General features: G+C 38.5%; 1 long non-coding RNA gene across 1 annotated transcript in view; it reads right to left on the bottom strand.

Annotated features, from left to right (window-relative positions):
* Window positions 1-15,014, bottom strand: part of LOC140693183 (uncharacterized) — a 30,248-nt gene extending 15,234 nt beyond the window's left edge. The window contains exons 1-2 of the long non-coding RNA XR_012068896.1: window positions 14,814-15,014; window positions 14,323-14,457 (exon numbers count right to left, since the gene is read on the bottom strand). This is a non-coding gene — a long non-coding RNA (uncharacterized lncRNA). The remainder of the gene's footprint in view (window positions 1-14,322; window positions 14,458-14,813) is intronic.
* Between the last annotated feature and the right edge of the window lie 6,997 nt (window positions 15,015-22,011).

The raw sequence follows: 22,011 nt of genomic DNA on the forward strand, positions 1-22,011 counted from the left end.
GGGACTATGGGTGAGAAGAGGGTCTCTGTCAACTAACAGTCTCTTTACAAGCCCAGTCTTAGAAAAGCTCTTTAAAGACACTTTTGGTATCTTCCTTGTGTTTCGGTAATCCCTCTAGATTTTGTCATTTTAATCTATGCATCAGAAATACAGATGCTCTTGAAATCTCTATTGATTTTCAATGAAGAAAATCCTCAATTTCCTTCTCTGCTAGGAAAATTACTGCACTTTATATAAAAAAAGGCAGCCTCTTTTCATGAGTTTCTATCTTCAAACACCTAATTTCACAAGAATCAGTGAAGCAGGACATGAAAATCTCGCTGTGCTTTATCACCTACTGGTGGGCAGGAATGAAATGAATGAGTACTGATCTCATGAGATGGGAAGGCTGGGGCTGTCTTATTCCTGCTACAGATGGAAGGGTCCATATCTGTGAAGGGGAGGAAGGACCAAGGATGAGAAACCAACATTTTCTAACCCATTTCTCTTTTTCAGAGTCTCAGACAAAACACTGTGATTTTATAAACAAAACAAGAACATCTGCACCCTTTTAAAAGCACGCTACAACTTTACTACTACACACGGCACTCTGTCATTGACCTAAAGGCGAATGACAGCCAAGAAATTTGCGGGGATCTTATTCTGTGCTCATCCCTTTTGGTCTTTGGAACCTCAGGAAGTTTGCCTCCTCTCCCTGAGTGTCGTTTTTCTCATCCTTCAAATGGGAGTGTAACAGTCATTCATTTGCTCAGTGTCCATTCGACAACAGGAGACGGCTTATGAAAACAATAATAAAAAAAGCAAAACAGCATTTCTGATCTGTGCTTCTTCCTCCTCCTCCCTGAACATGAACTTACAGGCTAAAATGGCATCTTTCACTAAATCCCGAACGTAAGGAGCAGTTCTGATAAGGAAGTCACAGGACTGCAGGTGTAACTGAGAAATGACCCAGTGAAAAAGAATGAGTTGCCAGCAAATCCTCAAAACCCGTAAGGGTGCAAACCCTGGGAGTTACAGCCATGGGTGGGAGTTCCTTAGTTCCCCATTTCACAAAGCAGAGAACTTTGCAGGGCCCATGAAAGACACAGATAACCCAGTAAAACCACACCATGTTTTGGAGTACACCGGGGCCACATTGCTGCTGACCTGCACTGCTGTGTGTCCCAGAGCAAGAGCCCTCGGCGGGGGTGACTGTGTTTGAGGCTGGACAAGAACTTCCTGTTCTGTCTCTTTTGCTCTCTCTCTCTTCCTGCAATAAAACAACTGGTAGGACTCTGGTGGGGAGCACTGCACCCACATTCTCTGGGAAACCACACACCAGGCAGCTCTAGCTGATCTGAGAGAGGACACGTCAATGAACATATATACACCAAAGTCAGGCAGAAGGCTGCCTCTGGCCTTGGGAATCCAAACTAGCTTGTCCTGTTAATCAGGATATTACACATCTAAAGAAAGTGTGCACCAGATGAAGACGATGCCTTAGACAGCGTCGGTGGTTATGTCCAGCAGTGTCTAAGGACAAGTCATGCTCTGGTAGATGGGAGCATTTTGGTTGCTTTAAGAGTTTGCTACTGAAGGGCTGGGACATTTCATTGGGACTTGAAACTCCAGACCTCTTTACTCACAAAGGCAGACAAGTTAGGTGAGCCAGGTCAGCCTTTATTCCAACTTCCTAACCAAAAGGCTATGAGGTCGAAAATATATTTCTCAGACTCTTCCGCAACAAGGATTCCAGATATGGCTTTAAAAATTCCCATCAGAGACTGAGATTTGCAAATATTAACTACTATATATAAAAATAGCTAAAAAAACTAAATTTCTTCTGTATAGCACAGGGAACAATATTTAATATCTTATAATAAACTTTAGTAAAAAAATATGAAAAGGAATTCATACATATATATGTGAATATGAAAGACTGGAACATTGTGCTGTACATCAGAATTTGACACATTGTAACTGACTATACTTCAATTAAAAAAAAAAATATATATATATATATATATATAATGCCCATCAGCAGCATCTGAGTGTCACTGAAAGAAGAAACCCAGATGAATGGACGCTGAGGTGGTTGGATGAGCTACGTTATTTTGCTGGGGTGGATGCAGCCTGCATGGCAGAGATCTAGAAGGAATGCTCACAACAGCCACTCACTGATCTGAAAGTGAGTTAGGTTAACAGCTTTCTGAAATCCTCACTGCCCCTCCTGATGAGCCAAGTGTCTGGCGTTTCTCTGGAAATCACTAGGTGCAGCCTGGAACTCAAAGGTAAAAATTAAAAACTGCAGTCAGGTAGCAAAGAGACTGGCAGGACGCGTTGGACAAAAGTAGGTCAGAACCAACAAGGAATGGGGAGGGGATAGAATGTGTGTTGAGGACCCTGAATTCAGGGGTGGATTGTCTATGTTGAGGACTCTGAGTCAGTATGAGTAGATGGATTTGTGTGGACTATGGACTAAAATGGTGGCCATTGTTCAGATAAGTGTGATTTGGAGTATATTTATTTGAGGAGGGTTTTTTTTTTTCCCCTTCAACATTGATCATTTCTAGGGAGCAGAATAATACTCTGCCACACAACATCTAAGTGCAAAAGAGATGCTATGGGATGATGGTGGTATGAAAAATTTCAGTACTGCAATTTCAAGCTTTCCTTAATGAGGTGCACAGCAGTAGGTACTTAAAATAAAATAAGGTACTTATATTAAAGACATCATCATATGTACATATCCTTTAAGATACACATATGGTGCTATAAGTGGGCCTGAAATGTGTTCTGCATTCTAAAATCCGATGAAATAAAATCAGTAGTTCAATATGCCTGTCGGCTCTAAATACATGATGTAGCTCATGATCACAGAAAGCAAGATCAGCTAGGGAATTTGAGATTTGTCGTTTCCAGTGTCAAAGTTAATATTTTTTGCTTTACTTAAAAAGCATTTTTTTTAATTAGGTCTGTCAGCATCCATTGGTATACGGGGTTCAGTAGATGTGTTCAGATGTTCCAGACAGTGAATCAGAGCAAAGACTGAGGTTTAGACAGTAGTTAAATGCCTCACCCGTGTGATCAGCATCCACAAACTGCTTTACTGAAAATCCTTAAAAGTGAGAACTTCATTAAAGCAACGATAAGTGAGGGGAAAAAATAGCTACAGACTAGTGGAAGTTTTATAACGTGTAAAAATGACAAAAGGCTATTCATGAGCATATTTTTAAAAACCCCTACACTTTAATAAGAAAAACAACAATCTGACAACAGGTTGTACACTGCTGTAGGAGAATCCATGCAGATGGACTCTTATGTGAATGGGGCTGGAGCTGTAGAATTAGTTAGTCTTGCAAGTAACTCAGTTAAACACAAATGCAAATGGGATACACTTCTAGAATATCTGAGGAAATATCTTGGAAAACTTACTCCTCTATGAAGCAATGACAATGGCAAAATTTGTCAAAATTAACCTCTGTAGAACTCTGGAAATTAAACCAAGACTTCCAGCAATCCAGGGAGTCTTTATTTGAGAAAGAAAAACAGCTAAATCTCCATAAAGATAGTGAGTTTTGAGGCATTGTAACTTGATCTACCCCATCCCTGTATCCTCACCTAAATGGTGGCCTTTATAAGCAATAGTCTCACAATCAAGGTAGGGGCAGAAGTGATTTAAAGTTACACAAAAAATCCGCCCCCAGAGAGCTGTCACTATGTGACCTGTCACAAACTCATGCTGTGCAAACAGCCTGTCCCCAGAGTGTGTGTGGGAAAAAATCAGCAGTGAGTATCTAACATTACAACTGCCTGAGGCAGTGGGAACAGTAGAGGCTAACTAGGTGCTGACTAGGAAACTTAGAAGGCAAAATTGAGTAATGAGAAGTTCTGGGGGTGAAGGTAGGGTTAAAAAGCTCCAAAAAATTCTGAGAATTGTAGAAGGCAATATACATGTGTGGCACATGGCAAGGAAAGGTCTGAGAAAATCCTAAGCCTTCAACACTGGCTGAACTTGAGGTTCTGCATAAGCAAGAACTAAAGGCTACGGAAGAGCTGCTGACTGCATGCTGGTGCTGAGGGCATCCCTCAGCATGCGGACACACAGCCACCTGGCAACAGCTCAAACGATTGGCTCCAGGCATTGAAAGAAATCACTGTCCAATTATTATTACAGTGATGACAACTAGGCTTTCTTCACACACACTGATCTCATGGTCATGCATGATAAAGAAAACAGACTTTAAAGAATTTGTTCAGGAAAGTAACTAAATAAATAGCTGCAGCAGCAATGACAATGGAAGCAACAATAAACCCTTGAGATGAGGAAAATCTGGCTTTCAGATCTGCCACATTGTAATATTTTAAATGTCCAGTTTTCAACAGAAAATTAGAAGATGTACAAAGAAACAGAAAAGTTTGGTCATAACAGATGGGGAAAAAGTAGTCAATAGAAACTCCCTGAGGTAGCCCAGACACTGGACTTACTAGACAAAGATATAAATAAGCAATTACACACATGTTCAAAATACTAACAGAAACCATGCCTAAAGGATTAAATTATGTGCACATCTCATTGTACAGAGAATATCAATAAATAAAATTTATAATAAAAACCAACTAGAAATTCTAGAGATACAAATATGACTAAAATAAAAACTTCAATAAGAGGTTTCTCTGTAGATATGAACTTGTTGGAGAAAAAGTCAGTTAAATTAAAACTACTGAAATTATCCAGTCTGTGGAACAGAAAGTAAAAGGAATAAAAAAAAATAGAACACTGTGTCAGAGATAGGTGGGACACCATCAACAATATCAATACACACATAATGGGAGCGCCAGAAGGAGGGAGAGAAAAAAAGGGGCAGAAAGAATATATAAAGAAATAATGGCTGAAAACTTCCCAAATTTGATGACAGCATTAATTTGTACATCCCAGCAGTTCAACAAACTCCAAGTGCTATAAACGTAGAGACATCTAAAATAGGCACATCAGACTCAGTGTGTCAAAAGACAAGAATAAAGTATCTTGACAGCTGAAAGAGAAAAGTGGTTCAACATATAGAAAGGCTCCTCATAAGACAGTTGATTTCTCATCAAAAACCATGGAGACCAGAAGGCAGTGGATGGTATCGTCAAAGAGATAAAAGGAAAAGACTGTCACCAAGTATTTTATAGCCAGCAAAATGATTCTTTAAAAAAAATTAAAGGAGAAATTAAGACACTCCTACAAAAACAAAATCTGAAAGAATTCATTGCTAGCAGGCCTGCCCTACAAGAAATACTAAGGATAGTCCAGCAGGTGTAAATGAAAGGACACTTACCTGAAAAATAAAGAGCACTACTACATGAGTAAAAAAATAAAACAGTATAAATCGAGTATTACATGTAAATGTTTTGTTCTATTTGATGTAAAGGACAACTGCATAAAACAATACTTATGAAACTGTGTAGATGAGCTTATAAATGCATAAAGGTGCAATTTGTATGACAGTGACAGCATGAGGAGGGGGAGGGAAAAGACTGATACCAAAGCAAAGTTTTTGTGTACTGTTGAAATTAAGTTGGTATTCATGTCAACTAGATTGCTTTAAAACAAGATGTAAATTATAATCTCCAGGGCAATGGAAGAGAAGGAGGAGGAGGAAGAGGAGGAGGAGAAGAAAAAGATAAAATAAACAAATTAAAATGACACACTTGAAAATGCTTACTTTGTACAAAAATGTGTAGTAATAGAGGAATGGGAAAAAAAGACATATAGAAAGTAGACAGCAGTTGTAACTTCAATCTGATAAGAAATTACATTAATGTAAATGAATTAAACATTCTAATCAAAATACTAAAGGCAGAAATAAATGGAATAGACAATAGATGAACAATAGAGAATAATCAACAATAGGAATAGTTGGTTCTTTGAAAAGATCAATAAAATTGACAAATTTTATCTAGTACTGAAAAAAAAAAGAGAGAAGATTCAAATTACTAAAATGAGAAATGAAAGGAAGGATGTCACTACTGCCCTTACAAAAATAACAAGGAATGTAAGGGAATACCATGGATAATTATATAGCCAATACATGAGATAATGTAGATGAAATGGATAAATTCCTAGAAGGACATAAATGACTGAAGCTAATTCAAGGAGAAATAGAAAACTCAAATAATCCTACAGTAAGTAGTAACTGAAATAGCAATCCAAAACTTTCACACAAAGAAATGCTAGGCCCGTATGGCTTTGTTGGTGAATTCCATCAACTACTTAAAGAAAAAACAAAAACAAAAACAAAAACAAACAAAAAATGCTTCACAAATTCGTCTGAAAATAAAAAGGTGGGCACACTTCCCAATTCATTCAATGAGACTAGTATCACACTGATACGAAAATCAGACAAAGGGATCACAAGAAAACTAAAGACTATCTCTTATGAATATAAATGCAAAAATCCTCAACAGAATACAAGCAAATCCAAAACAGTAACATATAAAATAGACCACCATTAAGTGGGATGTATCCAGGTATGCAAAGGCAGTACAACATACAAAAGTCAATTCATGTAATACACCATATTAATAGAATAATGGATAAAAACTAGGAATAGAAGAGAACTTCCTCAACTTGACAGAGAACATCTATGAAAAACCTGAAGCAAAGATCATACATAATGCAGAAGCACTGAATTATTCCCTCCCAAAATCAACATTGTACTAGAGGTTCTAGTCAAATCAATCAGACAAAGAAAATAAAGCCTCTAGATTAGAAAGAAAGAAATAAAACTGTTTTGATTCCAGATGACATGATATTATATATTGAAATCACAAGGAATCCACAAAGGATAAATAGAAAAGAAAAAAAATCCTCTTAGAATTAATAACCCAGTCTGACCAAAATTGTAAGACACAGATGAATATATGAAAAGTAATTACATTTCTATTCAAAAGCAGTGAATAATCTAAAAATAAAATGAAGGAAACCTTTTCATTTACAATAGCATCAAAAAGAATAAAGTAATTAGTAATATTAAGAAAAAATATGTGGAATACTGAGAAAAATATCTGAAACTTGTATATTGAAAACTAAAATACTACTGATAGAAGTTAAAAATGACCTAAAATAAATGGAAAGCTCTTCTGTGTTCATGGATCAGAAGCCTTATTATTGTTAGGATGGCCATTGTCCTCAAAATGACCTATACATTCAATGCAGCTCTGGCTTTTTGGCAGAAATGAACAAGCTGATCCTAAAACTAATATGGAAATGCAAGATACCCAAAACAGTCAGAACAATCTTGAAAAATAACAAAGTTTTGAAGTTTCCAAATTCAAAACTCACTAACAAAACTGTGATCCATACAGTGTGGTACTTGCAGAAAGGACAGAAAAATAGATTGAGAGAAAAGAACTAAGAGACCATAAAAAAAGTCTTACATGCAGCCATTTAATTTTTGACAAAGGTGCCATGACAATCCAATGGGGAAAATAATCTTTACAAAAATGATGCTGGGACACCTGTACATACACCTGGAAAGAAAGAAAACTGAACTTTTATCTTAACACCATTTATGGAAATTAACTCAAAATAAATCACAGACCTGAAACTATAAAACATTTAGAAAATGAACAATGAGGAAATCTTCAGGACTTTGGATTACAAATACTTGTAATATATGACACCAAAAGCACAAACAACAAAAGAAAAAAATCAAGTAAACTGGACTTCAGTGAAATTAAAAACTTCTGTGCTTCAAAGGACTTCATCAAGAAAGTAAGAAGACAATCCACAGGATGGATGAAAATATTTCCAAAATTTTCCCTGATAAGGGACTTTTATCCAGAATAGACAAAGAAGACTTAAAACATGACAATACAAAGACAAATGTAATTAAAATGGGCAAAGAATTTGAATATATGTTTCTCCAAAGAAGACATACGAATGGGAACTAAGCACATAAAAAGATGTTCAACATCAGTAGGCATTAGGGAAACAGAAATCAAAATCACAATGACATACCACTTCATACCAACTAGGATGACAAATATATATGATATATGATATATAAATATGAATCTATAAACCCAGTAATAAAAAGTGTAGATGAGGATTTGGAGAAACTGGACTCCTCATACATTACTTCTGGACATATACAATGCTTCAGTCACTTTAAAAGCTATATTAGCAATTCCTCAAAATGTTAAAAGCAGAATACATCCCAGCAATTCCATTTTTTGATATATCCTGAAGAGAAGTGAAAATATGTGTTCACACAAAAACTTGTCCATGAGCATTTACAGCAGAATTATTCATCATCAACTGATGGATGGATAAGCAATGTGGTGTATTTATAACTACGGCATATTATTTGAATACAAAAAGGAATTTGGGTATTGATATATGCTACACTATGGATGAGCCTTGACAACGTCACACTAAATGAAAGACGATAATCAAAAAAGGCAGCATACTGTATGGTTCTACTTATATGAAATGCCTAGAACAGGCAAACCTGTAGAGGCAGAAAGTAGAGTGGTGGCTGTTGAGGGCTAAGGGAAAGGAAGGTTAGGGACTGACTTACTAAAGGGTACTGGTTCCTTTTGGGGGTGATGGCTACACAACCCTGAAATGTACATAAAACCCTAATGCACACTTTCAAAGGCTGCATTTTACGGTATGTGAATTATATCTCCATAAACCTGTTATTCTTGAAGCTGAGCCCACCTATGGAGCAACTGACACAGCACTGACTGTGGCATCCGAATGGGGAGTGACCCACCCGCCCACCGCGAAGGAGAGCAGCACCTGACCCAGTGTTGGAAGGGTGCAGTCTTCTTGCCAATGGACACTGTGAGCAGCACAGATGAGGGGGCCAACAGAGCAAGCTGAGTTCATGAAACAGGGAGAAGACACAAAGACCTCTCAATAAAACCATTAAGAGCGTTCAGTCTCTAGGAGAACACATCTTTGTTTTTAAAATCTTTTTATACCCGTTTTATTTTCTATTAGCTTTTTAATCTTTACTTTTTAAACAGTTCTATATGTTTACAATTCTCATTTCATTTTTAATTCTCTTGGATTTGATCTGTTATTGATTATTCACAGGTTTTAAATATTGTGTTTTGAGTTTTTTCTTCTTTGCATTAAGGTTTTAAAAAGACATCTCAACTCGATTCCTATTCTTCTTCAACTTGCTCTTCTATTATTGATTATACACTGTTTTCAAACCTTCTTTTCCTCCATTCTTTTAAAATTCTATTTCTCTCTCTCATTTTTAAGTTTTATTCCAGCATAGGCCTTAGATAGATAAAGAAATAAACCCCTTTAAGGGCCACAATAGATAACTGATATTCCTTAAGCCACAGTGCCAGAGAGATATGAGCAGTTGAAGAAGCAGAGAAAGTATTCCCAATTAAAAGAGAAAGAGAAATCCCCTGAAAGAATGATCAATGAAATAGATATTAATGGCCTATTAGATCAAGATTTCTAAAAAGAAGTGATCGAATTACTGAAGGAACTAAAAGAGATAGTATTTAGAGACATAAAATATGTCAAAAACAAAATAGTAGCTATAAAGAAGAGCCAAGTAGAATTGGTAAATTCATTGGCTGAAATGAGATCTGACCTAAAGGCAGTACAACGCAGGCTAGATAATGCAGAGGAACGAATAAGTGACCTAGAAGACAGGACAACAGAAAGCACACAATCAGAACAGTTGAGAGAAAAAAATAAAAAACAATGAAAACAATATATGGAACCTATGGGATAATATAAAGCATGCCAATCTATGCATCATAAGAGTTCCAGAAGGGGAAGAAAGAACAAAGGGGATGGAGAAGGTATTTAAAGAAATCATAACTGAAAAATTCCCAAACATAAAGAAAGAATCAGACACCCAAGTACAGGAGGCTCAGAGGTTCCCAAACAGGAAAAGCCTAAAGAGACACACACCAAGACATAACAAATTCAAGATGGCCAGACTGAAGTAAAAAGAAATGATCCTAAAGGCAGCAAGAGAAAAACAAAGAGTGAGTTACAAGAGATGGCTCTCAGCTGATTTCTCTACAGAAACACTGTAGGCCAGAAGGGAGTGGAAAGATATATACAAAGTCCTGAATGAAAAAACAGATGCAGCCTAGGATACTTTCTGCAGCAAGGCTATCCTTTAGAACAGAGGGAGAGGTAATGAATTTCACAGAGAAGAAAAACTAAAAGACTTTAGCAACACTAAACCCATGCTAAAAGAAATATTGTAAGGTACACTTTAAATAAAAAAGAAGCAGGATGATACAGAAATGAGAGCTCATAACTGGAAAGGTGATAACTACCATGAATTACAAATAGAATGAACATGAAATTGTAAAAGAAGACATCTAAATCATTGAGTGGGAGAGGGAAGCAAGAAAATATAGAGTATTTTTTCTTTCTTCTTTTTTCTTAAATTTTTCGTTCTAGGTAGGATGGGTTAGAGATTGCATTACTATCTGTTTAGTACACACAGTTACAGTAATTGCTTAACAGACTTACAAAAAAGTGTAACCACAAGCCAAAAACTTACAAGTGAGTAACAAAAACTAAATACAATCCAAGATAACAGAAAGGAAAATTACCATACCACAAAAGGAAGAAGAAAGGAACAAAGAAGAAATATGAAATCAACTGCAAATAAAAGTTCAAATAGCAATAAACACTCATTTATCATTAATTACTCTAAATGATAATGGACTAAATGCTCCAGTCAAAAGACAGAGTGGCAGACTGGATAATAAAGCAAAAAACTTCAATAAACTGCATACAAGAGACACATTTTAGGGAGAAGGACACATATAGATTGAGAGTGAATGGACGGAAAAGGATATTCCATGCAAATGGAAACTCCAAAAAAGCAGGTATAGCAGTTCTGATTTCAGACAAAACAGACTTTAAAACAAGGGCCATAAAGAAAGATAAATAAAGGCATTTTATAATGATTAAAGGAGCAATACAAGATGAGGATATTACAATCATTAATATATATGCATCCAACATGAGCACCTAAGTACATAAAACAACTACTAACAGAGATAAACGGAAAATTGATGGGAATACAATCATTGTCAGAAGTTTTAACACCACATTAACATCACTAGACAGATCTTCCACACAAAAAATAAATAAGGCAACAGAGAAATTAAATGATACAATAGAAAAATTAGATTTAGTGGATATTTTCAGAGCATTACAACCCCCCAGAATAGGATATACATTCTTTTCAAGTGTGCGTGGAACATTTTCTAGGATTCATCATGTACTTGGTCACAAAAGAAGCCTCAAAAATTTTAAGAAGATAGAAATTATCTCAAGTATCCTTACTGACCACAATGCCATTGAAACTAGAAATCTCTTCAGAGAAACAAAGCATAAAAAAAAGGAAAGCATAGAGATTAAACAACATGCTATTAAAAAAAAATGGGTCAATGATGAAATCAAAGTTGAAATTAAGGAATACATTGAGACAAATGAAAATGAAAACAACCACAAAAAACTTATGGGACAAAGCAAAAGCAGTGCTAAGAGGAAAGTTTAGGGCGATACAGGCCTTCCTCAAAAATGAAGAACAATTTCAAAAAAACAATCTAACCCACCAGTTAAAAGAACTAGATACTGAAGAGTAAAAACACCCAAAAAGTCAGCAGAAGGAAGGAAATAATTAAGATCTGGGAGGAAATAAATAAAATAGAGATTAAAGAAATAGAGAAAATAATCAATCAAACCAAAAGCAATTTTTTGAAAGAGTAAATAAAATCGAGAACCTCTGGCCAAACTCACAAAGAAGAAAAAAGAGAGAGCACAAATTTGCAAAATAAGAAAGGAAAATGGAGAAATTACAACAAATAACATAGAAATATAGACTATCATATGAGAATATCATGAAAAACTACATAAAAAAAGGGATAACCTAGAGGAGATGGACACGTTTCTGGAAACATACAGTCCACTAAAACTGAATCAAGAAGAAACTGACCACTTGAACAAAATGACCACTAGGAATGAAATCGAATTAACAATAAAAAAAATCCCTACAAATAAAATCCAGAACTGGACAGCTTCACCAGGGAATTCTACCACACATACAAAGAAGTACTCATACCAGGCCTTCTCAAACTCTTCCAGAAGATTGAAAAGAAGGAATATTCCCAAACTCATTCTATGAAGCCACAATCACCCTGATACCAAAACCAGGCAAAGACACCACCAAAAAAGAGAATTACAGAACAATATCACTGATGAACACAGATGCAAAAAATGTCCTTACCAAAATACTAGCAAATAGAATTCTACAGCACATAAAAAAGATTATACAACATGCTCAAATGGGGTTCATCTCAGGGACACAAAGGTGGTTCAACATATGCAAATCAATCAATGTAATACTTCACATCAACAAGAGAAAGGACTAAAACCACATGATCATCTCAATAGATGCATAAAAGCTTTTGATAAAATTCAACACCCATTTATGATAAAAATTCTCACCAAAGTGGGTATTGAGGGAACATAACTCAACATCATGAAAGCTATATATGACAAACCTACAGCCAGCATAGCACTGAACGGTGAAAACCTCAAAAGCTTCTCACTAAATTCTGGGACAAGACAAGGATGCCACTATCACCACTCTTATTCAACATAGACTTGGAAGTCCTGACCATAGCAATCAGGCAAGTAAGAGAAGTAAAAGGGGTCTAAATTGGAAAAGAAGAGGTAAAAGTGTCACTACATGCAGATAACATGACACTATATATAGAAAACCCTAAAAGGTCCACACCAAAACTACTAGAGCTGATCGAAGAGTTTAGCAAGGTAGCAGGTTACAAGATTAATGTTCAAAAATCAGTTGCATTTCTTTACACTAATGATGAATCAACAGAAAAAGGAAGTAAAGAAATAAAACACTTTAAAATAGCACCCAAAGTAATAAAATTTCTAGGAATAAATCTAACCACAGAGGTGAGAGAATTTTACACAGAAAACTATAAACCATTGGCGAAGGTAATTGAAGAAGACTTTAAAAAATGGAAAGGTATCCCAAGCTCTTGGATTGCAAGAATCAATATTGTTAAAATGGTCACACTGCCCAGGGCAATACACAGATTTAATGCAATCCCTGTAAAATTACCCAAGACATATTTCATAGAACCAGAACAAATCACAATAAAATTTATATGGAACCATCAAAGACATAGAAATTCCAGGGTATTACTGAAGAAAAAAAGAAAGAGCCTGGAGGAATAACTCTCCCAGACTTCAGACAATACTATAGAGTTACAGTCATCAAGACAGCATGGTATTGGTACAAAAACATACATATAGACCAATGGAACAGAATAGAGAGCCCAGAAATGAACCCACAAACTTTTGGTCAACTAATCTTCGACAAAGGAGGCAAGAATATACAATGGAATAAAGACAGTCTCTTCAGCAAGATAAACATAAGACAAGATACAATAAACCTCCTAGAAGAAAATACAGGCAAAATATCTGACATACATCTCAGAAATGTTCCCTTAGGGCAGTCTAGCCAAGCAATAGAAATAAAAGCAAGAACAAACAAATGGGACCTAAAGAAACTTACAAGATTCTGCACAGCAAAGGACACCATATGTAAAAAAAAGACAACCTACAGAATGGGAGAATATTTTTGCAAATGAAACTGACAAAGGCTTGATCTCCAGAATATATAAGCAGCTCAAATGACTTAATAAGAAACAACCAAATAACCTAAACCAAAAATGGGCAGAAGACCTAAACAAGCAATTCTCCAAGGAAGACATACAAATGATCAATGGGCACATGAAAAAATGCTCAATGTCACTAATTATCAGAGAAATGCAAATCAAAACTACAATGAGGTATCACCTCAAACCAGTCATAATGGCCATCATTCAAAAATCCTCAAATGACAAATGCTAGAGAGGCTGTGGAGAAAGGGGAACCTCCTACACTTCTGGTGGGAATGCAGTGTGGTGCAGCCACTGTGGAAAACAGTATTGAGTTCCCTCAAATGTCTAGGAATAGACTTGCCATATGACCCAGGAATCCTGCTCCTGGGCATGTATCCTGAAGGAACCCTACTTCAGGATGACACCTGCATCCCAATGTTCATAGCAGCACTATTTACAGTAGCCAAGACATGGATACAGCCTAAATGTCCATCAGCAGATGACTGGCTAAAGAAGTGGTATATTTATACAATGGAATACTACTCGGCCATAAAAACTGACAATTTAGGGCCATTTGCAGCAACATGGATGCTCCTGGAGAATGTCATTCTAAGTTAAGTAAGAACGGTAACAAGGAATAAAGACAATTACCCACAGGTACAGTTATTTTGATTAAAATATCCACACAGAAAGCAAGTCACCCCCACGACTGCTGCCAGGAGGAGCATCTGAGTGTAATAGCCCAGCCAAGCAAAGTAGATTCTGAACTTCTCTCCTTAGAATTTCCTGCAGAAAGACAGAAGGAAGTTTCAGAAGACACAAATAATCACTCTGTAGCTTCATCCTCATGTTAATTTATTTTTTTCTTTTTTGGGGGGCATAACTAGGTTTATTTATTTGTTTTTAAGTGGAGGCATTGGGGATTGAACCCAGGACTTCATGCATGCTAGACATGCACTCTACCACTGAGCTATACCCTCCCTCCATCATATTAATTTCTGATTCTAAATCAAGGGGGCTTTAAGTTTAATCCTCCGACTCAATTCACTCTTAAAACATATGCGTTTTCATAGCAGCCCCCAAATTCTACCGTGAAATAAGAAGTGTTTTATGTATCATAGAAGTACAGATCACTGGCTCACCTGCTGAAGAGAGATAAATGAGAACAGAGCAAAGGAGAGGACGAGGCTGACTCCAGAGCAGATGCAGGGGATCATCACCACTCACTGGACAGTCTGGCACATTCAACAAATCCCCCCAAAAATCATTCTTAACAGGCTTGACACAAGTGGACATCAACAAGTGGCTCAGTCATCTGCTCCTGCCTTATCTCGGGAATGTCCCTGGAGCAAATACATCGTAAACCACAGATAATAAGGAAATGGCTGATAATGATAACAACTGGGAGTGCAATGTCTGTCTGACAAAATATTTATAAAACTCATTGTGGGAATGGGAGAGGGCAGGAGGGATGTGACTGAGGAAGGCACTGCCCTGTATTCTTTGTATCTAGCACGTCTGTTGTTCCTAGGTTTTAAAACCTCTTCTCAGTTAACCTGGAGTAGATGGAACAGGCCAGGGAGGCAAGATTAGAAGAAAGGAGGCAGGGCATTAAGTGGTGCCAGGCTGATCCTAAAAGGGAGACCGACACAGACAGGCAGACACAGAGAGTTTAGGGATGAGGTGGAACAATGAGACGGCGGCTCAGGTGTGTCTTGCTGTTGCTGAACCTTCCCTCAACTGGCTCACTGATGACTCGGCAGTGCTGGGTAAAACCTTTGGATTTCCTCAGCTCTGAGTTCTCTCTGAGGCTTCCGGCTCAGTCTGGAGCTGAGATGAGTTCCGTGGGCTTAGCCTAGGGGGGACTCAGCTCCGAGAATAGCCTGGAATCCTGGAAAACTTCACGCAGGAACCCCGGAGGCTGGACCAGCACTCACAGGGCTGCTGTGAGACCAGCTCCATAGTCAGAGCCCTGGGCATGGACCATTCCATGGGGAAAAGGGCTGAGCCCGATGCCAAATCAGATAGGAGCGAAAAAGTGTGTTCATTCTCATGTGACTGGGCTTTGTGGCCTGGCTCACGGGTGGCAGGCTCAGGATGGTGTCTGGCAGAGAAAACCCTGGCAATGGGTTTGAGATGTCTTGGACTCATTCTTGTTAAGCTTTTTGTAATACATTCTTATCAACTATCCATCCTGAAAATGCCAAATTCAAAACTGAAAGAATGTTAGAAGTTGCCTGCTCTAACTGCCCAATGGTAAACACACCCTGCTACAGTTAGAGAGCTGGTCAGGCAGCCTCTGCCTGGATATTTACAGTGACGGGGAGTTCATTACTTCCAAAGGTTACAAGTCGGCAGGAAGGTCAGACAGAATTTTTGAACCTTAAACAGATATCTGCCTCCTAGTCCTTGCTGAAAGGCAAGGAATAATGAGGATCCCTTCAAATGTAGTTTTGCCTGATTGTTATCTCTCTCTGTCAAAAGCACTCCAATTTTTTTTTCAAAATTCAGCTTTGATTTCTTTTTATCAAAGTAATGCCATACATTTAATAAAGAGTCAAACAGTTCTCGAACACCGATTGTAAAAAGGAGCAGTTCCCATCAACCGCCCCATTTCCTGGCCAGAAACAACCACGTTCAGCTCCTACTGTTGACTCTTGGAATACTTACTCCCTTTCTCTGACTAATATCCTTGTAACACAGCCTACTGACTTTTTCAGCTTTATGTATCACCTATTTAACTTTCTATTTTGGAAAATGAGGATTCAGCTCTCTTTCAAACCCCATCTCATCTACACACCCAAACCTTCATTCTTCCAACCTTTTGATACAATTACATTATAATTTTCATCAGCTCAGTATCCTTGATTTACATTATTATTACTCTGTACAGACTATTCAAAGCTGTAGCAATTTGTGCTAGTCTTACCTTTTCTTCCCTACTTCGTTTTCCTGGAGTTAATAATTGTCTTGGTTTTTCATAGCTTAGATTTCTGTGCACTTAATAATTCAACCTCAGACCTTCTCTTAACGAACAACTTTCACAATACTTTCCAATACATTGTCTACAAATTTCATCTCCTTGAATAAATCTCTTCAGATCTCCTTCCACATGGATTAACGACATGCTAGTCTTGTCACAGAGCTCATGGGGCCACTAGTGGGAAGTAACATGGGAATACATGGACCAGGATCAGGGAAAAGATCAACATAATTGCCTTAGCAATACATACTTAAAATAGTAGGAAAATTGTTTTCTTTACAAACACAAACACACACACAAACCCCAAAAGCCCATAAAGAATGATTAAAGAGTGGTCAAACCCATTGCCCTGCCTTCAAATTCTGTATAACATAAAACAAAAATAACAGAAGGAAGATATCATATAAATATGAATCTCAAGGGGGATTGGGTACACTCAGTGGCAGAGTGTGTGCTCAGCATGCTTAAGGTCCTAGATTCAATCTTCAGTACCTCCATTAGAAAAAAAAATTAAAAAGAAAAAAAAATTATCAATTTTAAATATTTACATATTAACAAATATCCTCCTTTAAAACTGTGTTCTAAAGGATAACCCGGGTTAAGGAGAAAGTACCTCTTCATGACTGTGATCCTGCTGATAATTGAGGGAGGAAATTAGAGTATGACCACATGAAATAAAATTCCTTATGAAATAATGATCCCGGGTGACAATCATTATTGGCTGCTGTCATCACAAAAAAGAGAGTCGAATGTAATATTATGTACCTTATGACAGGAGTACAAAACTTCACATAACAATTATTTTTGCACAAAGTTGAACCTCAATCAGATCAAGCTTTTAGGGGAGGATTAAATCACTTAGCTAAAGCCAATACATAGGATGGAGAAACAAGTCTAACACCATAGGGGAGAATGAAATCAGCCAAACAGGAAATAGAGAAACCCCTCAGCAATTTCAAGGAAAATGAGAAACAGGAAAATTATAGATTAGAACGCACTTGAGAGATATGCTAGCTGCAATGTCTGAATCTTGTCTGGATCTTGATTTCAACCCCAAAACTACTTAAAAGTGTATTTTTGTGACAAGCAGGGAATTATTTTGTAACCCTAAAAAAAAGGAATATTCCAATTTTATTTGAAAGAGACCTTGTCATTTCACTAATGAAAGGTTAAGCTATGTAGGATTGTCTTCAAAATGACCCCATAGTGGGGGAGGGGAGGAGATGGAGATGAAAGATGCAACAACAGTGACTCTGAGTTTATAATTCTGGAGCTGGGTGACTGATAACACCCAGGCAGGCTGGCTGTACTGTTCTCTCTATTTCTGTACATGTTTGAATCTTTCCATAAAATGTGAAACAACAAATAGACTTCAGTGTTTTAAAACCCTCACTTTGAAGGTTAAGAGGTTTGCCCAAGTAGGTGGGCACCTGCATGGGGCACTGAGATAAGAAAGAACAGACACCTGGCTCCAGACCGACCTGGGGCTACCTTGACCCTCCTCTTCTCCTAACCATCCACAGCCAGCCCATAACTGCATCCCGTCAGCCCCACTCCCCAAATGCATTCCTCATTGGCTCCCACCATCTCTCAACTGTCCCAATCCAAGAGCCTCCTACCTGGCCTCCCTGCTTCCTGGGTCCCTGCCATACATTCTCCACATTATCTTTGCAAAATGTGAGTGAGAGAAAATTACTTAAGTGCTTAAGCTATCATGACTGCTTCTCACTGGGCTTAGAGTCTACACTCCTTTCTGTGCTCCTGATGCCCTTCTAAACCTCGCGTCTCATCACTCTCACCAGCGCTGGCTCCAGTGTCTCCACAAACCTGCTGAGCACATTTGTGCCTCGGGGCCAATGGACAAGCTGCCTCTATTCCATGGGTGACTTTTCCCAGATCTTCAAATTCCAGCCTCCTTATCGCCATCTCAGCTCACATGTAACCTACTCAAAGATAGCTTTCTTAACTCACTTCCCCCCAAGTCTCCCATCTCAACACTGTGTTATTTCTTCATTTCAATCTGACATTGTTTCCTTATTTGCACGATTATTTTTGTTTTCTCGGTTGTCCTTGGCCTCCATCCCCCCAGCAGCCTTGCCCAAACAGCATAAGCCCCCGGGGAGCAGCCGGCGCTGGTGCTCTGAGAAGACACATGCTGAGCGTGACATTACAATCACGTGGTGTAGTGAAACGGTGTCGAACAGCAGATACAGAAAAGCAGTGAGAATTTCTCTCTTATTTTATAATTTAAATGAAATATAACATTTACTCCTATGTAATGAAGAATTTGGTAGGTCTTTGTTCCCAGTTCCTAGGCAGCAACCGCTAAAGCCTCGAAATTTCCCAAGATAAGAGTGTCTTTGCTATTCATGGTGGAACCTTGGATGGCTTGTGTTCATGAGATGACTCAGGATGGGGACTGGCCAGCCAGAGACACCAACCATGTGATTAGAGGAGTGGGGCTTTGAGCTTTGTGACAAGTGAGTGGCCACCAGGAGAGGAAGGGGCTCAAAATTTAGGGCTAAGGAAAGGTTTGACTTACAGTTAGGGTTTGGGTTAGCCATGTCGGTAGTGACCCAATAAATCATGGCTTTGTAATAAAGCCTGCAGTAAAAACTTGGGGCAACGAAGCTCAGAGCTCCTGTGAGCTTCCTGGTTGGTAACACTCTTGGAGGACTGTCACACTCAGATGCCATGAGGACAACCCTGAGCCCTTCCCACTGGGGTGCTCTCCACAACAGCTCACCTGATGAGACCTAAGGGCTGCTGCTTGTCTGTGCTTCGAGGAGGAGCCCATTCCCTGTACAGAAGGCCCTGATCACTGGGGCAGCTGAGGTCCTCTGACGGAGGCTGAAGTGGCACTGGGAATCAGAAGCAAGCAGGTGAGCGTCACTGTCACAAAATGTTCACATGTTCTGTTGATAAAATGTGGTGCTAACACTTCATGGTCATTTGTAAATAAGGGGCCCTCACTTGCCAGGAGGGATGGAGGTACCATATAATTTTTCATAATTCTCACCCAGGATTAATATTAACCCCTTGAGGGTCATTTGCAAACGTGGGTGGAAAGGAACGCTTGGATGTCACAGTCCTGGGACCACCGTGGGTACCTGGTGAGAGCCTTGCAGATGCTTAATGTTCTACAACCGGGCCAGTGTTCCACAGCAAAAATCTAGTCCACCCAAGTGCCCAAACTGCTGCAGTGGAGGGACACCTGATGGTCCAGCCCCCTCTTTGGACACCCGGAGGAACTTGGACCCTGACAGGTTAGGGGCAGGGTCAATTCTAAAACCCAGGCATTTTTGTCCCCACAATTCAGTAGTTATTCGGTGACAGCACATGGAATATAAACAACAAAGTAACTTGACATGATGTTATATATTTAGCTTACTCAAGAAACAAAGTTTAAATCCAGTCATTCTCCTTCCCACCTGACCTACTTTCCTTTGTCTTGTACTAGCACCAGATTATTACCCACCCAGCCTTAACAAGGGTCCTGACTCCACTTACCTCCCTCCCAAACACCACATGAGATGATTCCTCAGCCTAGATGTGGGACCAGCAATTACAAGAAGCTTTAGTGGAAAAGAACTGGTTATGCACAGATACCAACTTAACACTGTAGATTCCTGGTGTCCCACAATAGTAATCATGACAGCTGTTTGCAAGTGTCCCCAAAGTTCATTTAAGACTCTCACTGCTAATTTTGCTGGGACATAAATATGAAACATGTGGACTGCTGGGCTGGACTGCTAAGCTGGGTCTCTAATCCAGGAAGCTCAGTGTCTGCTCCCTGCACCCAGCTCCCTGTTCTGTTCATGCATATGCATCAAGAAGCTGTTTAGTGTCCATTTTAATATCTTAAACAGTGCATTTCAATATTGTCTTCATCCACAAATACGTGTACCACATAGTAGTAATGATCAATCTTAGTATTTGCTTTCTTTGGTCTTAGAGAGTCAGATAAATGGATAGCAAAGATAACAAAGTCATAGAGGGCTATAATATAGTATTTCCTTTATTTCAATGACAGGATTTATTTAAAGAGCTTAGATATAACATCCTTGCATTTATGGCATCATTAAGCGTCTGAAGCTGTTACATTATAAAAACTTCATTTCTAGCGAGATGTTATCAGTTAGAGAAGAGCTCCTAAATTTGAGGGGTTGCTGTCATCTCAGACAGAGTCCCTAAATAATGCCAGCAATCTGCAGTATTGCCATCATGACAAGAACCCAGACAGATGAAATTTGGAAAGCCCTGTGGCTTTCTAGTGTACAGACATAAAATGGTATTTCAGAGGGAAAAGCCTGAATTACAGAAAGTGATAAATGAAATGGTCTAACATGCATTTCCCTTTCAAAGAACTAATATGTCTTTTGTCGATAATAACATCTGTCAGTAATTATGAAAAGAGCTGACAGATGCATAGTACTTAATATAAGCCAGGGCAGTTGTATCACTGACACAGATTCATTAATCCCCATAGCATCTCTACGAGGTGGGTACTACAATTATCCCCATTTTATTGGTGAGGAACTTGATAGACACAGAGGGTAAATGACATTTACAAGGTCGACAGCGAGAAACCAACACAGGTGTTCCAGCTTGAGTCTACGCTCTTGGCCACTTCTCTTTTTTTTTTTTTTTGGTGGTGGGGAGATAATAAGGTAATTCTGGTGGGGGGTGGGGAGGTAATTAGGGTTATATGTCTATTTTAGAGGACGTGATGGGGGCTGAACCCAGGACCTTATGCTTGCTAAGCATGTGCCCCATCACTTGAGCTGTGCCCTCCCCTCTAGAGTCTATGCTCTTAGCTGCTAATCCTCACTGTCCCACATGGTAACTGTGGGGGAAGTACAGTTCATTCATTCACTCGTTAAACTCAGCCTTCCCGGTGCCTGAGATTCAGCAGTGAACAAGACAACATGTTTCCTGCCTTAAATGAGCTTGTCGCGTCCTGATATATTATCTTCATTTTACCCAGGAAGAAACAAGGTCAAGAAGATTAGCCTTTTCCTGTTAACACCGGAGGATACATGAGGTGCTTTATTTCAATTCTGCCATTTGACTTACACCATGGGGAGGGAAAGCTGCCTTGCAAATCCTGGAGCTCACAAACCTGTTAATCCTGAATTTTTTTTAACACTGTCCCTTACTTGATACTTGATCTGAGAAAGGATGAAGTAAACCTAAAAATGTTCTAAGAGAGCTTGTGGCTTATACAAGGTAACTAACCAGCCACTGTTTACTATCCTAACAGGAATCTCTAGGCATATTTCTTTTCTTTCTCTTTTTTCCTTTTTATGGGCAGCTTTTAAAAACCAAATCAAACCAACCAAACCAAATCACTGATA

Source organism: Vicugna pacos, unplaced genomic scaffold (genome assembly GCF_048564905.1).
Source record: "Vicugna pacos unplaced genomic scaffold, VicPac4 scaffold_19, whole genome shotgun sequence".
Classification (NCBI taxonomy): domain Eukaryota; kingdom Metazoa; phylum Chordata; class Mammalia; order Artiodactyla; family Camelidae; genus Vicugna; species Vicugna pacos.